Here is a 6,000-nt window from a genome sequence, read left to right as displayed (position 1 = left end):
ATACTTATTTTTATATGTTCAATTCAGTAACAGTCTTCAAATTGTACAACACTCACCATCCTTTTATGAATAATAGGTGTATTTCAGTAACATATTAAAGAATTAAAACATTTCCAAGAATATGTCTATGCTTTGTTATTCTGGAGTCAGAAAATTCCTCTAAATATATTAGGAGGCAGTATGGGCAACTCATTATAATATGTCTAAATAGGCATAGGAAAATGGCTCTAAGAGCAGGAGAAGAGTTAAATGAATAGGATATGGTATAATGGACGCTCCATTCTGTATACAACAACACTGATCTAAGGCTACCCTTAAAAAAAAAACTCTATTGCTTACTTTTCAACAAAAAGGGTTTTAAGCTAAAGAACCATTTTTAAAAGCATGATCCTAAAGTAGACTCCTCAAGTTATCAACTACACCTAGGTACTAACTAATATCTTGGTTCAAACCTCAGATTAAAAGGACAAATAAAGTAAAATAGAAATAAAGTCTAATAGGCCTCAAGAGGAAAGAAAAATTGCAATGAGAAAGCACCAAAGTCAAACTTCATCTGGTTCAGCAATTTGGCTGGGGGACAGGCAAATAAACAAAAAACCAAATCTGCCAACACTGAGTCAATTCTGTCTCACAGTGACTCTATATAGGGTTTCCAAGACTAGAGCAGACAGCCTCATCTTTATCCCATGACGTGGCTGTTGGGCTTAAACTGCTGACCTTGTGATGAGCAGTCTAATTCTTATCCTATGGTGCCACGAGGGCCAGGTAGACCCCCAAAAATTAACTGATGAGAAATCTTTAGCAATCTAGTTACTGACTGATAATCATACCAATGAGTCCAGGATAGCTTGAGTTTTATTTTTAACGTTGGAGAAAAAAAAAAAACAAAACAAGTAAAAATAGTATCAGTGCATGGAAAATATTTCTATAATCAGTAGAAATCAAGGGACATTTAAGTTTTAAGGAAGAGAATCTGGGTCAAGATGGCAGAATACGCAAACACACTGAGCTGACTCCTCTGCAACAAAGACATGGGAGACCAAATAAGCCAGATATATACATAGTGATCCTAAAATCCTGAGCATCAGTGGATAGAATAGAGAGGTGGATTGAGTGCTGACTGGAAGAGAAAGCTGAACAGGAGCAATAAAAGAATAAAATGGGTGGGTTGTGGGCTGCTGTGGAGTAGCTGTTGATAAAGTGAGCACAGGACATGGCCGGAGACTAGAGAAAAAGGATCCACATCTCCCTAGTTCCCATTTCCTCCTGGTAGATGTAGGTGTGGCCAATACTCACCCTTGCCAACCCAGCAGCCAGTGGCACCCCTGTCGTGAAGCCTCTGCTCTGCCTGGGGTACCTGGGCACCTGGCATAGTGATCTTGCTTACATGTGAACCCACACTGAACTATACTGCATAGGGAACGGAGAACTGTGTTCACACTTCGGTCTCTACCACATCAACCAGGAGACAGGTGTTGAGTGCTAGAGAATACACTAAATAAACAATCTTCAATGAAATAAAAATAAAACACCATGTCTCAAACAAAAGAGACAATTTCAGCTAACACACAGAATCAAGACACAGTGCCTCAAACACGTAACCAAAGCACATTAAAAAAATATAACACCAGAAATGGTATCAAAGTTACCTGATAAGAAATTTAAAGAGAATGCTAATTAGGCAACCTCAATGGACTGAAAGAAAACTAAAATGACATCAAGGAAAACAGACTGGCAAAACAATTGTAAAAAGGGGAACCATACAAAATCAGGAATTAGAAAGCCCAGAAAACTTCAGAAACAGATAATAAACTGGAAAGGCAAAGCACCAAAATTAAACCAATGGAAAGCTAAACTACTGAACTGGAAGAAATAGCTATCAGTGTTAATTGAGAAATATTTGTTTTGAGAGACTGTTCCTGCAGAGAAACAATCAGAAAAAAGAACAAAATAATCTGAATAAAACCTTATGATTCACGAGGGACACTATCAAGAGGAATAACTTACGTGTCATAGGAATTCCAGAACAGGAAAAGACAAACAGAAAGAAAACTTCCCTAATATAAAAGATGAGAAGATAGCCATTCAAGAAATTGAATGAATTATAAATAGTATACACCCCGAAAGAAAAACACGAACATGTAATATAATCAAACTTTTCAAAACCAGGCAAGGAAAAACTCCTGAGAGTAGCTCAGGAAAAACTAAGTTACTTAACACAAAGGAGACTAATTACACTAAATTAGTCAACAGAAACTATTCATGCAAGAAGAAAATTGAATGACATAAATTTTTCCTACACACATCTGTTCTTCTGAAAGTCCATGGTACTTTCAATATTCTTCTCCCAACACCATAACTCAAATACATTGATTCTTACATTCTCTCTTATTCCTGTTCAACTTTCACAAGTATATGAGTCAAGTGAAAATAACATGGATTCGGTCAGGTACACCTTAGTGCTCCAACTGATATATCTGCTTTGAATACTTTAAAGAGGTCCTTTGCAACACATTCGCCTATTGAAATACGTTGTTTACAAATAAAGCAAAATGAAGTCTTTGACAACTTCAATCTTCTCTCCATTTATAATGTTATTTATTAGTCCAATTGTGAGAATTGTTTTCTAAACACTGAGGTGTAATACAAAGGCTGAGGTCTTTGAGTATTTTAAATCCTCTTCACTTCCAGCAAGCAAAGTTGTATCATCTGCTTATCGCAAGTTAATGACTCTTCCTCCAATTTTATGCCACATTCTTCTTCATATAATCTAGTTTCTCAGATTATTTGTTCAGCATACAGATTGAATAAGTATGGTGAAAGGACACAACCCTGATGCACAACTTTCCTGATTTTAAACCATTCCGTTTCCCTTTGTTCTGTTTGAACAACTGTCTCTTGGTCTATATACAAGTTCTTCATGACTGCAATTAAGTGTTCTGGAACACCCATTCTTCACAGTATCATCCATAGTTGTCATGATACACAATCAAACCCTTAGCATAGTCAATAAAGCACAAGTAACATCTTTCTGGTATTCTCTGTCTTTAGCAAAGATCCATCTGACATCAGCAATGAAACCACCAGTTACAAATCCTTTTCTAAATCTGGCTTGAATTTCTGGCAATTCTTTGTCAATGTATTATCGTCCACAAAATTTTACTTCCATGTGATATTAATACTGTCCAGTGACTTCTGCACTCTGTTGGGTCCCCACTTTTTGGAATGGGCACAAATATGGATCTCTTCCAATCGGCTGGCTAGAGAATTGTCTTCCAAATTTCTTGCATAGATGAGTTAAAGCCTCCAATGCTTCATCAGTTTCTTGAAAGATTTCAATTTGTGTTCTGTAAATTCGCAGAACTTTGTTTTTGACTAATGCCTTCAATGCAGCTTTGACTTCTCAGTACCATCAGTTCTTGATCTCTTGAAATGGTTGAACACTGACCATTTCTTTTTAGTACAGTGACCTTCCATCTTCTTTTGGTGTTTTGTTCATCATTCAAAATTTGCACATAGACTCCTTCAGTATTGTAAGTAAAGGCTTGAACTTTTTCTTCAATTCCTTCAATTTGAGAAAAGTTGTGAACATTCTTACCTTTTAGTTTTCTAACTCCAGGTCTTTGCACATTTCATCATAATATTTTGTCTTCACGAGCTGTCCTATGAAATTTTCTTTTCAGCTCATTAGCTTCATTTCTTCCATTTGCTTTAGCATGTCTACACTGGAAAGCACATTTCAGAGTCCCTTCTGACATCCATTTTTGTTTTCTTTCTTTCTTTTTAATGACCTTTTGCTTTCCCTATAAGATGTACTTGATGTCATCCCACAACTCTCCTGGTCTTTGCTCATTAGTGTCTAATGCACGAAATCTGTTCTTGAGATCTTCTCTAAATTCAGGTGGGATATGTTCAAGGTCATATTACGGTTCTCGTGGACTTGTATAGGAGTAATTGATGGTCTGTTCCATAGTGGATCGCTGGCCTTGTTTTGGCTGATAGTTGACATTTTCCACCATCTCTTCCCACATAAGTATTCAATTTGATTCCTGTGTATTCAATATGGTGAGGTCCATGTGTATAGTTGCCTTTTATGGTGTTTAAGTATTTGCAGTAAGTCACTGGTCTTCCAAAATTCTATCATGTGACTTATAGCATCATTTCTATTAACAGACCATATTTTCCAACTACTGATCCTTCCTCTTGGTTTCCAACCTTTGCTTTCCAATCACCACCAGTAATTATCAACACATCTTGATTGCGATCAATTTCAGACTGAAGAAACTGGTAGAATTCATTTCCATCATCACTGGCTTCAGTGGTTGGCATGTAAATTTGAATAACTGTTATTAACTGGTCTTTCTTGTAGGAGGCGTATGGATATTATCCTGTCTCAGACAGCATTGGACTTCAAGATAGATCTTGAAATGTTCTTTTTGATGATGAATGTGAATGGCATCATGACCCAGATAAAAAAAATACTGCAAAGTAAAAAAACTTGTAAGACTGAAAAGAAAACCAAAGATATAGTCGCAACATGAACAACAAAAGATCCCCAGGCCAACCCTTACCCCTAACTCCTGACACTAGAATGTAGTCCTAAGAATAACCCAAACAATATACAAAGTCCTATGCTGTGGCACTGCGAGTTAATATGCTGATTGGAGGTTCAAGCTCACCAGTCGCTTCTTGGAAACCCTATACAGGGTGGCTAAGAGACAGAGCTGCCTCTACAGCACCTAACAATAACAGTAACAACATGCATAACCAATACCTAGCCATAGTCTAACCCTAACTCCTTATGTCCCTCAAACAAATTCTAAGGAAAAGAAATAATTGGCTTTTTTCATAATTCATTCAATAATACAATTTTAGTACTAATGTATAGTTTTCTCCTAGTAAATCAAAAAGTATTGTTAGTACGGTGCGAGTACATACATGCATGGCACAGGTATTATTTCAAACAAAACATGTTTAAACATGCCTCTGCAATCAGTGGTTGGCTGCAGATGATCACCAACAGTCTTTTATAGCTCCTATTTCATAATTGGCATAATGAAGGAAGGTATTGTTGTTAGGTGCCATTGAGTTGGTATCAACCCATAGCGACCTTTTGTACAGAAGAATGAAACACTGCCCGATCCTGGGCCAACCTCACTACTGTTGCCACGCTTGAGTCCATCAATGCTGCCACTTGGCCAATCCATCTTGTTGGAGGTTTTCCTCTTTTTCTCTGACCCTACACCATATCAAACATTATATTCAACTCCAGCGACTGGTCCCCCTTGACAATATGTCCGAAGTATGAGAGACAAAGTTTGGACATCCTGGCCTCCAAGGAGCATTCTGGCTGCACTTCTTCCAAAATGGATCTATTGGTTCTTTTGGCAGCCCATGGCACTTTCAATATTTGCCTCCAACACCAAAACTCAAATGCATAAATTCTTCTATGGTCTTCCTTATTCACTGTTCAGTTTTTGTATGCATATGAGGTTACTGAAAATACCATGGCTTGGGTCACGCGCACCTTAGTCCTCAAGCTGACATCTTTGCTCTTCAACACTGTAATAAAAGGTCTTGTGCAGCAGATTTGCCTAATTAATACGTCACTTGATTTCTTGACTGCTGCTTCCATGAGTGTTGATAATTGATTCAAGAAAAATGGAAGTCCTTGACAACTTCAATTTTTTTCTCTGTTGATAAGAATGCTGTTTATTGGTCCAGTGGTGAGGATTTTTGTTTTCTTTACATTGAGATGTCATCCATATTGAAGGCCGTGCTCTTTGATCTTCATCAGGAAATGTTTTAAGTCCTCTTCACTTTCAGCAAGCAAGGTTGTATCATCTGCATATTGCAGGTTGTGAATGAGTCTTCCTCCAATCCTGATGCCACGTTTTTCTTCATAGAACCCAGCTTCTCGGATGATTTGCTCAGCGCAAAGGTTGAATAAATATGGTGAAAGAATACAACCCTTGTCGTACACCTTTCTTAATTTTAAAC

General features: G+C 37.4%; 1 protein-coding gene across 1 annotated transcript in view; it reads right to left on the bottom strand.

Annotated features, from left to right (window-relative positions):
- SCML2 (sex comb on midleg-like 2 (Drosophila)) overlaps nt 1-6,000 on the bottom strand; it is an 84,822-nt gene that overhangs the window by 18,235 nt on the left and 60,587 nt on the right. The window lies entirely within an intron of this gene.

The sequence above is a fragment of the Chrysochloris asiatica genome, unplaced genomic scaffold, assembly GCF_000296735.1.
Source record: "Chrysochloris asiatica unplaced genomic scaffold, ChrAsi1.0 scaffold00018, whole genome shotgun sequence".
Classification (NCBI taxonomy): domain Eukaryota; kingdom Metazoa; phylum Chordata; class Mammalia; order Afrosoricida; family Chrysochloridae; genus Chrysochloris; species Chrysochloris asiatica.
Note: the sequence above shows the minus strand (reverse complement) of the source record. Positions and strands in the feature narration are given on the sequence as shown.